This window comes from Lissotriton vulgaris, chromosome 1_1 (assembly GCF_964263255.1).
Source record: "Lissotriton vulgaris chromosome 1_1, aLisVul1.2, whole genome shotgun sequence".
NCBI classification, from domain to species: Eukaryota; Metazoa; Chordata; class Amphibia; order Caudata; family Salamandridae; genus Lissotriton; species Lissotriton vulgaris.
In genome coordinates, this window is record NC_141685.1 from 684,442,172 (window position 1) to 684,455,844 (window position 13,673).

Below are 13,673 nucleotides of genomic sequence, written 5' to 3' on the forward strand. Positions count from 1 at the left end.
CAGATTCTTCAAAGGTGATGAGTCTCTCAATTTGAACCTCTTGGATTGTAGGAAGATTTGGTCATCTGCTACATCTTTGGAGTCCACTGGGCCTACTACTTATTATCGGCCACATGATGTGGTTTTACCAGGTCGATAGACATGAACCGGTTCTCCTTTCTTCCAGCAAAGGGCGGCAGTAACACTGTTCTTGATCCGTGGAATTCTAGCACAGGTTCTGGGTTTCATTATGAAGACCCAAATTCCTTCTTGTCCGCGATCTTTTCTCTGACTAGATCCCCAATATTTGGAATCCAGACAGGCCTTGCTGGGACAGGTGGTTTTTTCTTCAGTGGTCGTTGGCTTCCGTATAGTGTTACTTAGACTTCTTCTTGTTTCATTTAAGTCCTGTAAAACAGCCAAACAATCTTTGATAACAAAGGGTTTTTTGGTCTACCACTGAAGTATGATGATCGAGGTCTTCGACAATTCTTCTAGTACCAAAAAGGATTTCATATGGAGTGATTCCACCCAGAGAATTTCTTGGCATATTGTTTAAACTACGTTAGACACTTATTATATGTTTGACCCACCCGTCACTCAAGCCTAATACCCTAGCTGTTATATATTGCTTTATGTCCCGTTTTTTTCTTTCCACTCTCCCCCACCACTATGGAATTTGCAGATGTGAATAGGTTTTGCCTCCCTCATGTATGATTCTCTAGTTTTGTGCTGCTAGGCTCTACTAACTTGGCAACTGGACAAGTAACGGCCAATAGTGCTTCGGTTCAGAGTGATGATATGGACTCTATAATGAGGTTCTTTGCTGCCATTGGCTTGCAAGCTACTCGAGCCCTATAAACTTACATTGCTCATTCATATCGATGTATTACCTTGTTTGGTTGCACATATTTTTTTCTGTTGCTGTTTTTGTATTGTTTGCTTTGGTCATAAGCTGTTGTTCTACTATTCTGATTTAAATGTCCAGTATGGCTAAGCTAGGTACCTATATGAAAGCTTTAATGTTGAGAAAAATGCAATAAAATATATTTAAAAAAAAGTGTATTCTGCTCAATATGTTTCTCTTAGAATATGTTTGGATAAAAATCGTAAGCAAACCTTTGTTCCATCCATATAATTAAAGAGAAGAGAAGAGTACGCATAATTATGAGGGCATCTCTATGACAACCTGACGCTACCGGCTGACTAGTTACTTAGTAGAATTCTTATTATGTTCAACACTCCATAGCCTCATTACATCAGCACGCTACATGTCAAGCATACACGCTGTTTACAGTGTCAGAAATAAACCAGCTTTCGCCTAGTGAAACCCGTATTGGGAAAAACACGCGAACGATGGATCAACTTTGTTAGGAGTTGCACTTCTGCTCTAACAGGTAAAATGATCAATCATTTTAAAGATAAGATGTTCACTATCCATGGTTTTTTGTAGATCCTGGCAAATTTGGATATTTCGTATTAACAAGAAGACTAACGCTATCTTTTCCGTATTTATACTCCTTCAGCAAACCCTGTTGTAACTCACTATAAAGGGATGAATTTATTTTGTAGGTTTGGATAGCCATTTCCAAACTGTACAAAAAATACCAAGATGACAATAAGGATCTTACATTTATGGATAAACGAGCGCAAGATCTAAACAAAAAAAAACAACCTTAGATCATATGAACAGGATGTAATATAGATATAATCTGATATCAGGTTGATGTTTCTTCTATAAACAAAAGTCTAGGCATCAGTATATATAATTTTTAACACTGCATATCTATGTCTTACCTACCTTTTTATAGCTACTGTGCATGTGATTTATTCATGGATTGGAGTATGTGCTAAACTTGATAAGCCATATGTGAAATAGAATTACCAGGCCGTACAAGGTAATCTCCCTAGCTGACCTTTTGAAAACTTTACATGACACTAACATCTCTGCTGTTACAAAAAACAAGGGAACCTAAAAGGTATAGTATAGGGACCTTGGGCAGTATCATGTTATAGAAAACAATGGTCCCTATTTTCAGAGGAAGCATCACTTATATACAATAATCATACTCTAAATAGGAAGTATGTCTTTTGTCCAGCCGGACAAGAATTTATTTTGCAAATATATATAAAAGTAAATTGTTAGAAACATTCACTGACAAGTGGGCACAGCCGTGACCCACGAAACAGTGAGACAACAAAATGAAGCACAGAATGGCCAAAGGGCAAAGTGAAATACGTCTGTACACTCCTATTTGAAAGTTTTAACAGACTAAGATCATTTTCTTATACACCATTGCACATTACAATATTGCATAGTCATATTGCATACAGCGTTTTTTGGTGTTGACGATGTTTCAATGCCACCACTACATACTGAAAGAGATGCCAGTGCTGATAATGTTTACTTAAGGCTAGGACTAATCACCCACAACAAGAAAATTAATTCAAGAAAGGGTACTGCTGTTTAGTCGCAATTTTATTTTGTAGAAAATCAACACTTTGTTATAAAATGTATCTTTACATCAGAGAAGAAAAAACATTAGAAAAATCAGGAAAAGACGGACACATCAAACTACATTCGATTGAACACATCAAACATTCAAAACCTCAATCATGTCACATTCAAAACGCACTCACCGCATTCAAACCTGGCTCAAGCATACCACATATTACTGCTACAAGAAAAGAAAAATACAAAACTGGATCTGCGTCAATTATACGGTAATTCAGTGCAATTGTTTGAAAATCGTACAAACCCGTAGATTTTTACATTTTTAACCATTCATTAAGAGACAATACAAATAGGTAATGTACATGAAATTGTAAGGAGTCTGAAGGTAGAAGTGACTCCTATACACATAAGCAGACCAGTGGGATATTAGGCCTACGCGTTTCAAATCCCCTTTAGTTCGTCGGAGATTCTCATCAGGGCCTCAAGCACTACAAAGAGAAAAAGAAAAAGAAAAACATGCATGGAGATGTTTAAAAAAAGAGATTTAAGAGAATTAAGGTAATAATAACATGTGGAGAAGAGATAAATGCAAAAAGATGGCATACACTGTTGAAAAAACACACTGCACACCAGGAGTCTCAAAACTTAGTGACGCACCCAAGGGGGAATAACACTGGGCTGTGGGGACAGTGATATGAAAAATCTGGTCACAAAGGCCTGCCTGGTGGTCCAAGGGTGACAAAAGGACCACTGCACTTCAAGATCAGGAGCTCGATGGCTGGTCCGGCTTCAGGATAGCCATCTTGGGAAGCCCTGTTGTAGGCAAGGATGGGCGTGGACAGAGAGGAAGGACTGAGGGGTGGGCGTGGAGACAGAAGAAGGACTGAGGGTCAGTGAAAAGGACAGACATAGGACAGATTAATGTGGTGAATGGTGATATTCTAGTCGATAGTGAGAGTGAGAGTGAGAGTGAGAGTGAGAGTGAGAGTGAGAGTGAGAGCGACACAGGTGACTTAAAATTGCATTAGAGCAGGGAGGTCCAGTCTTCAAGGCTATTCAATCCAGTACGGAAACTGTTGTTCTTGAGGATCCAGTGCAGTTCCTCTTTGTTAAGTAGCATAGAGACATCTGCTCCCCTAGGTGGAGGTTTGATCAATGTTATTACAGTCCAGATCAGATCTTTTTCGTGTGTCCTTTCTCTGTGAAATGATCCACGAGGGGGGCGTTCGCCGTTTTACAGCGGATCCTGCTGCGGTGTTGTCCAATCCTGAGTTTTATCTTCTGGGTGGTTTGACCTATGTAAATCAACATGCAGGGACAGAAGATAGCATATACCATGTTTATTGAATTACAGTTTGAAAAGTATTTCCTGTCCAATTTGATTGTACCGAATTCAATACTTTTTCCTTCTATGGTTGATTCACAACACACACAGCTACCGCATTTGGCATGGCCTGTCAATGTAGGGAGACCCCATGCGTCATTGAGTGTTCTTTTAAGTGGTTGATGGGGTAGAGAGGCATGCACTAAATGGTCCTTTATATTTTTTGCTCTTTTAAAGGCGAACATTGAGCGTTCCAGGTTACGTTGTCCAGCATTAACACACTTTTCCTGATGGCATTGGAAGCTGGAGAAAAGGTGGTAACACAGATTAGCCTATCTTGGTCCTTTTTGGGTTTTGGTTCAAGGAGGGTCTCCCTTGGGCAATACCAAGCTCGATTTAGGGAGTGGCGCACAAGTTTGCGTGGGTACCCCCTATTTCTGAGTTTATGGCTTAGGACTTTGACCTCAGTGAAGTAGTCCTCTTTAAAGTAGCAGTTTCTCCTAATGTGTAAAAACTATGAAAAGGGAAGGGTTTCTCTCAATGCTCGTGGATGCTGTAGTTCAGTAGAGTATTTCTCTCTGTGGGTTTGCGATGAAGGCTGGTGGTAAGTCGGCCTTCTGTGTGTTTGATTTCCAGATCTAAAAAGGGAATGGATTCTTTGCTGGTGGACAGTGTGTACTTGAGGCCTCCACTATTATTGTTGAGCCAATGATGAAACTGCACTAGGCTATCAGGGGGATTCAGTCCAGAGAAGGAAAATATTGTCGATATAATGCTTCCACAAGGCAATGCCATTGTGGAAATGGTTAGATGAATCAAGGATGCAAGATGTCTCTAGATTGTCCATGTACAGGATAGCCAGATTCGGGGCAAAGATAGCTCCCATGGAGGTACCCAGTACCTGGCCATAGAATTGACCCTCAAAAAGGAAAACGTTTTTTGTGAGGCAAATCTCAAGAAGTTGGAGAATAAAAATGGATGGCACATTTTGAGGGCGTGGGCGTGTCTCTAGGATTTTCTCAATGACCCGAAGGGACTCGAACTGGGGAATGTTGGTGTAGAGTGATTCCACATCCAATGTACACATAGTGTTGGATGTGGGATCAAACGGGTGGTCCTCGATGAGATTGATCATGGCCATGCTGTCCCTGATGTAACATGATGTCTCAGGGACAAATGGTTTTATGAAAAAGTCTTTGTAGTGTCCCAGGGGTTCCAGTATAGAACCACATCCAGATACGATGGGGCAACCGGGGAGGGGGATTCATGGTTTTTGTGAATTTTAGGGAGACAGTAAATGACCGGTATCCGTGGAGATTTAACGTTGAGGAATTCGTATTCCTTTTTGCAAAGGAAACCAGAATCAAGTGCATCAGTGGTGTACCTTGTGAGATAAGTTTCTGAATCTCACTGGTGGGGTTGCCTGGCAATTTGCAATAATGTTCAGTGTTACTGAGTTGGCGTTGTATTTCTCTTATGTACTTATCCCGGTCTTGGATCACTATGCCTCCACCTTTGTCAGCCGGTTTTATAACAAGTGACTGATTGTTTTTGAGGGTGGATATGGCTTTTTTCTCGTGTATACTGATGTTGTAAGGTACAAAGGTCCTCTTACTTTCAAGGTCGGTCAAGTCATTGAGGACCAACTTTTCGAAGGTAGGGATTTCTGGGGGTATCATTCCTGCAATGGGGGAGAATTTGGAAGGTGGTTTGAAGGGAGTGTTAAAATGCTTGGGTGGAGAGGGATTGAGAATAAAAAACTGTGTAGACGTATTGTTCTGAAAAATCTTAGGAGTTCTGTTTGGGCATCCAAAAAGTTGGGCCGTATCGTAGGGACAAAGGATAAGCCTTTGTTGAGAAGTGATACCTCGTCAGCCGATAAGGTATGTTGGGTAAGGTTGAAAATTGGTAGGAGACCATTCTCTTGAATAGAGACCATATCTGTTCCTGTGAGGTCGGGTGTTACTACCAGCGGTAGTGTTGGCGACGAGTGAACCGTTCGCCTGGTGGGTTCGGTGGGTTGGGCCATCTCTGTGGCTGCTTTCCTCTTCCAGGCCCCTGTGGTTCAAATAGGAGTGTACAGACGTATTTCACTTTGCCCTTTGGCCATTCTGTGCTTCGTTTTGTTGTCTCACTGTTTTGTGGGTCACGGCTATGCCCACTTGTCATTGAATGTTTCTAACAATTTAATTTTATATATATTTGCAAAATAAATTCTTGTCCGGCTGGACAAAAGACATACTACCTATTTAGAGTATGATTATTGTATATAAGTGATGCTTCATCTGAAAATAGGGACCATTGTTTTCTATAACACTAACATCTCTGAGCACAGCCACAAGGGTGTGGAAGCATAATCAAAATTGAGACCACCTGTGCACATTGAATAGAGCACAAAGCTATAAAATGGTGGGATACACATCTTTGTTATGCTTGTACTTACTCTGTTGGATAAAAAGCAAAACACAATGGATAACCTTCTTGGCTGAATGAAGTTCATACTGCTTTATCAATCTATTTTAACAAACCCTTTTTCTTCTTCTTTCCAAAATTGGCGAAGGTTTTCTTTTCATGTTGCAGAAACAAATTTGGGAATTGGTTGATATGGTGTCATTTTGACACAATCTATCAGCCATCTTTCTAAAATGAATATTTTATCATTTATAGATATCCCCAGGTGGGCCCTCCTATCCCTGAGGTGCCATCGCGATTTGTCCTGAAGAAGGTGGAATCAAGATCTTTCGTCCACTGAAACGATTATAGACCGAATTTCACCAAATTTCTACCTACTAAACAGCCACGGCTAAGTTTTTAGACACTTCCCCATTGGCCTATAGCTGCTAATTGTTTAATGGTGGGAGCAAGCATGTAGGGTATAAATAAGGGAATGAATGTGTGTGTAAGTGAGGAATGAGTGGTTCAGCCCATGTGGGGGTCATTCATTACTATGAATTTATTCAGCTAATGAAAGAATGCACATGTATGATATAGATTCCTTGTGTTAAACTGAAACTAAGGAATATGTGTATATAATGAAAATAATTGGTATTGTCTATGGCACTGTATTATATAATAATGTACTTAATATTGTATAGCATAGTATATACTGTATGCATTGTTTATGACTTTATTGAAAGTAAAATACATAAATAAATAGTAGACACAAAATAGTGACAATTTAAATAAAATTAACAACAAAGTCATCATGAGACGGGGAAGGAAAATGTACATTGTGGCCAGATTCGGTAACCTGCTTCGACCCCACAGTGAGAAAATGCAGATCAGTTGGGACAGGTCATTGCATAATTTGCTGGTTCTTCCCCCTTTCCCAGATCTTACTTATAAGTGTTACATATGAGTCCCCTTTCTTTATTTATTCCATTCCATGTACACCCAAAATAATTGTGTAGAATCTGTCTTAATATGGGTCATCGTTTATTTGTCCAGACACTGCCATTTCATATACCTATAAGGCCAAGACCTGTCTAATTATGTATTGTGATGTTTGGTCATGATTAATTCCATAAATGTCTCATCTTTGGTTGGACATGCTACTTGTGCAGCTACTATTAATTAATGCTGGTAATTGATGGAAAGCTGAAAAATGTCAGCTTGGCCTGATACATATGTCCCTTTTACCCAACAGACAACATGACAACATGACCCCTAAGCAGGAACGCCAGTGCTGCATCAGAAAGGTGAGGTACTGTCACAGCAGGAATGTAGCCAAGGACTTTCAGGGGATGGACCGACAGTATGAAAAGGCAAGTCCAGCAGGGTCCTGAAAGTCACCACCTAGGGCTCCGACAGCATAGGACAGGGCAAGCTTCAGGCATGAAGTGGCCCTCTCACATGCATCTGATGCTGGTGCCATAGCAGGACCCTCACAGCACCATCAGCAGTGGCACAACAGGTTGTGACTCCTACTCCGGTTCAGCCTACTGACTTTTAGAGGGAAGCCATGTAGGACAATGCCGACATACAATTGAGGCTTAAAGGGCTTGAACTATAGATGGCAACACTGTTGAAGATGGTGAAAACATTGCAGCAATCAGTGGACAAAATTGCTGAGCAAATGTAGGCCCTTCCTCCAATGTTCTGCCCCTCCCAATTTCTTTAGTTTATATGTCATATTGTATATAGTATTAATAGAGGTTAGGATAGGTTTTCAATTAGAGATAGGGTAGCTAACTTTATTTTTATTTAAACATTTTCATATTTATGTGTTAGATGGAGATATGGGATATGGTGGGCGAGATTGTTAAGTGGGTGGGGGTTAATGTTTAGTATCTGTATAAAAAAATTCAAAAATATATATCTTTGTTTAGGTTTTATTGTTCAGGTAGTTTGTGTATCGGTGTTGTTTATGTTTGTGTCATGTGCAAATGTGTTTTAAGTGGTGTTGACTTGGCCCTTTTTGCAGGGTCATCACTAAACTTTTTGCCTTTCCCTTCCGCCTTATTTCTGACATGGTGCTGGTGGTATTAGGCCTCTGGGCACTTTAGCACTGCTGTCCAGTGTAAAGTGCACGCTCTCTGTGTACATTTAGTAAGATTGGCCTGCCCTCCCATAGGAATGCATTGGGGATTCCCTGATCAGTAAGTCAGTGGTAATTCCTGATACGGGAGGAGCAGTGTGGTCAATTTTAGCATATTTTGAATTGTCTTAATAAATGCTGTGCAATGGTGTGCACAGATTTATTATGACTATTTTAGAAATGCCACTTTTAGAAGTTTGTATTTCTGTGTGCTATGTGTCTGCCTGCCTGATGTGAATTGCATGCCTGGCTTGTGAGTGACAGGGGCTGGGAGGTATGTGTGGCTCCAGGAGGGGCAGGGTGAGTCATCACTAGGCTGAATGGGACATCTGCATTGGGAGTATCCCCCTGACCCTGAATAGATCTGTGCCTAGCCTGAATAATGTTGGCTCCGCCCCCTGTGGTGTGTCTGATCAACTAGCCCCCACCTGACAAAGGGGAAGAGGAGCTTGGTAAACAAAGTGCTCCAATTACCCCCTGAACCAGTTGCATCTGGTTCCCCCAAGTCATGTGTTGCAGACAAAGAGATTGTGTAGTATAAATGTAGGAGATGAGACCCCATATTGTTTGTTCAGTGCTGCTGCTTGTTCCTGAACCTGCTGGGGCGTGCTGCTGCTGGGGCCCAGGAGGATCCGCCATAAGGACTTGCCTCCCTGGGCCCAGCATTGCCCCTTCATCTCTAAAGACTTTTTGGGAACTCTTGTGCCCTGTGAGTGCTTTTATTTTAATTATCCTGAAGGGGAGCACTGTGCTTTAATTTCCCCAGGAGAGAGGAGCGCTGGAGCTTCGCAGCGCTGGGCTGTACATCGCTGCTGAGGGAACCCCCAGCGTAGTGATTCCCCCATGATGCCTTAGAAGCGGGTGCCCACCCCGCATTTGTGCTTTATGTAAAGTGGGTACCCACCCCGTGTTTGCCAAAGGAAATCACCGCCATGACCCTGGGAAGAGGAGCGCCGACAGGAAGTCAGGCGAAGCTGCCTGACGTTGGGCGAGAGGAGGAAGTCCGGTGAAGCGGGGCTCCAGTGTGCAAGGGCTATTAGACGAGGGCCACTCCAATGTTGGGGGCAATTTTGGTTAGTGGAGCCCCAGAGCAGAGTGCAAGTGTGAGCCCCACGGTGTCAGAGGTGTTGTGCTTTTGGCGCTGGGGGCATGAGGCACATTTTTGGTTCTTGCCCCTCAGCATTGAAGGAGAGAGAGTCCCTGAGGAGTGCGGGCTCTCCTGTGCATGCTGCCAGGGACCGGAGGAGTATCCAACGGAACTCCGGTGAGTGGGGCAGCATGCTGGCACCTTGCGAGTGCCTATTCCCTGAGTGGCCCCCTCCTAATAGGGGGCCGCTCCAAAGTTGTGGGCAATTTTGTTCGCTCCAGAGCATTGTGCCATCTGTTTCTGCACAGCTGCCCCGCCGTAGCAGGCAGCTTCAATAATGAGGCCAATTCTATTTAGAGAGCACCCATGGGGACACGAGGGCACAGTCATGCCTGGGCCCATTTACTTTGTTCACAGCTGCGCCGCACCAGCGTGGGCAGCTGTAAAGTTTTGGCTTATTTGTTCTGGGGGCACATTGAGTGCCAAGGCCCACGTTCTGTTTCCCAGCTGCACAGCAATTAGCGGAAGCTGCAATGTTTAGGTCAACATTTCTTTGGGGCATTTTGAATGAGATATGAGTGAGATACACTCCTCTGTCCCTCCGCAATTGCTCACCTTTTGGTTTCTACTGCATTGGAATCCCTGACATTATGGACATAGGGCATTTGAGCCCTCTGAAATGCCAGTTGGTAGGGCGCCAGGCCCTAATGTGATTTATGTGGTGCGCATGATATGTGAATCATGTACTCTGATTTATGCACCGTGATTTATGCCTCTTGTGTGGTTTATGACTCTGAGGTTTTTGCATAATATGTTTATGCTTGTGAGGTTGCTCTGTACAGTGATTTATGCCTCTAATGTGAGATATGATTAGGAGGTTATGCTCTAATATGTTTAGGCTTATGTTGGCGCAGAATATATTTCACGCCTAATGTGATGCTGATTGCATACCAGGATTTATGTTGCAGGATGTAATGCTGAGTACAGTGTTTGCCAGTAATTACTGGTTGTGTTCTACGTTTATTATTGGTTCTACATTTACTATTTTCACTTTGTGATGGTTCTGACAGTGGCCCAATTGGCCCCGTCGTGTGTATATAATCCTCTGTAAATATTGCCTAGTGCCAGTTTGCACAGTGTGTATAGTGTGAATACTATTCTAATGTGTTTATGACAATACAAAGGGTATTTGTTTATATATAACCTTGTGTGGGTGTGTTGCGCAAACGCTTTACACATTGCCTCTGGGATAAGCCTGACTGCTCGTGCCAAGTGGAGAGGTGTGGTGCAGCGGCCAGGGAAGCTGACTTCGGAGCACAGGGTTCACAGTTTGATCCCCGGCTCTGGTGGCAGATCAGCTCAACACCGTATGACTCTGGGCAATAGCTCACTTAATTTCTCACGACAGCCCCAGTGCCTTGAGACCTGTAAGGATTAGTAGTTTGCGATTTACAAGTATGGATTAACATTTACAAGCTACCAAGGGGGTGAGCAGGGGTTATCTTCAGCGTGTAACTCCCTTGCCCTGACTAGATTGGTTGTTTCGGCCTGGCTTATGCACAAGCCCTAGCCAACCAGACATCCCATTTCTAACAAGTGGGTTGAGGGATAGATGTTTAATATGTCTTTTGTTGTATATGTGCAGAGTAACATAAGATATGGTTAGGTAGGTTAGTATTAAGTTAGGATAGTATAGTTGTTTAGCACTTGTTTGTCTAGGCATAGTTTAGGTCGTAATAGTTTGGGATATTATTTTTACTGATGTTTTAAATAAAAAAATGTTTTTCACTTTCTCAACTGCTTGCTCGTTGACAGCATGGCATTTGCCATATAGGCTTGTTTGGTACCGGACATGCTGTAGGATTTCCTGGCAGTGTAAGGAGTGGATCATGAACAGTTATAGTTGAGAACTGTAAGGGGCACTGTTACTGTGAATGGATAGAGAGGTAGAAACAGGTATTCACCTGTATTTGAACTATGTGTGTAAATCATGCAACATGTATTTGAGGGATGGTGGTGTCAAACCATTGTCAGTAAACAAGGATTATTTGTATCACCCACTGATGCCGGCCCTCACATATTCACCCTTGCATCATTTGCTTGTCACTGCAATGTTGTTAGCTGGATAGTATCCATGGATGTGCTCACCACAAGTGCTATGACTATATTCACCATTAACATTGACTGCATGCTACTTGTTTAATGGTGGGAAAACAGAAATCGTACACTGCACTATGAAGAAAATCCCTCGTCGGCTTCCAGATAACTTCTGGCCCATTCAGGCAGACACGTCTCACATACCAGCGGCTGCAGTGCGCAATTTAGGGGTCGTTTTTGACAATAAGTTGAGCCTGGAAAGACATGTGAATAAGATAGTTGGGACTTGCTTCTCACTCATAAAAGCCCTATGGAAAATTCTCCCCATGCTTCCTTTGCAGCTAGGGCACTGGTAGTCAAAAGTGTTATTTTAAATCGGTTGGACTACTGCAATGCCCTGCTCCTCGGGTCAGCCAACTTCCTTATCCTGAAACTACAAAGAATGCAGGCAATCGCTGCTAAGATGGCTTCAAAGAGGACTTGAAGTGATTCTGCATCTGCGGCCCTTAGTAATCTTCACTGGCTACCTCTAGCTCAGAGAATCCAGTTTAAATCACTATGTACTGTTTGTAAGGCCCTTCATGGATCTGGACCTCTGCCATTGCAGAAAATATTTGCCTGGCACGCTCCATCACATAATCTTCGCTCTTCCATGGCTCACCTGGTTTGTACCGCCAGAATAAGATCCTCCAGGTTTTGGGGGAGAGCCTTCAGCTGGGCAGCTGCCTACCTGTGGAATAATCTCCCTCCCGATATCAGACAAAGCGAAGAATACCTTCAGTTTAGGAAAAAACTTAAAACGTATCTTTTCTCTATGAGGTAGTGTAGGTTTCTCAGCTGGTGGGTAAATAAGTGCACGTAGAGGAATCACTGTTATCCAGCGCCAGGATACATTACATTACATTACTTGTTTCAATTAATGCTTGTGACCTTGCGCAACTACTTGCTAGTCTTGGTACACATAGGGTTAATTAAATATTTTCCCTCTGCCTGTGAAGCTTTGCCTATGACACACATGTCCCTTTGTGGAGTAGTTGATGTCTTTGACTCACAAAATCCACCATACTGTGCTTACTCTAGACACCAACAGACATACAACACACATGTCGAACTAAGTGCATGTATTTACATGAGTAAAACTATTTGGAATAACAGGCGCAGTTCTTTCAGAAACAACCTCAACAGTTCTTTTTGGGGCACTTGATGTCGAGACAGAGTCCATGGGGGATACACTGTGTGGGACAGATGGAGGAGAGGAATGTTTCAGTGAGGAAGAGGATGAACAAATTGCCAATAGGGAATATAGACCAAATTGACAGTCCACAAATTGGTGAAATCAGCAGGTGGGACAGCAATTGAGGACAGTACCAGTTGGGAAGTACACTGGCATGGTCATCAGCAATGGGCAAATTTTAAACTGGCTATTGGTCACTGAGTAATAGTAACGGGCAGATTTACGTTGTAAAGCGCTGAAGTCCAAATCTTCCTCCTCTGATCTCTGTGGTGCTTCCGGTGGAGGTGTCAAAGGCAATGGAGGCACCCACATGTCAGAGGCTGAAGATGTGGGGTCCCCATCCACAGCATCATTTTTCTGTGCCAACAAGTGAGTCAACAATGCACTGAGAAGGGCCTGCTGCTTTGCCAACACAGCAGTAACGTCACAGTGGTAGGCACCCATAGTTGCATTGTATATGCCCTGCTTCCACTCAGTCGCCCCAGGCTTTTTGGCAATCTCTCTGCTACCACTTTGGTATGGAAGTTGTTAATGCCTGAGTTGTCCTTATTGGGACTGATACACCTGCGAACTGCCTCTAGAGTGCCCGCCACGGTCTCCATCTTCACCCTCACCACATCTACTATCTCCCACTAAACTCCTACTGCACAATATTGAGATTCTCCTTGGGGGTCCTCAGAGTCCAGGCCTGGTTGTGGGCTGACACATGGTGATTGTTGGGTTACAGGTGGATCCTCTGGAGACTCCTCTATGATATTTGCCCTACCCACAACTGGAGATGGTGTTTCAAAGGAGGCCAGGATTTTCATAAAGGTCTCTTGGTCAAGGGTTGGCACACTGTCATCCTCAGATAGTTATCCCAGATAGGCAGCTGGTCAGGAGTTGTAGCTACATCCTCTGCAATGAGATAGATACATGTTAATGGTGTTCTAAGTAAGATTGTTACTTGAGTGATCTGAA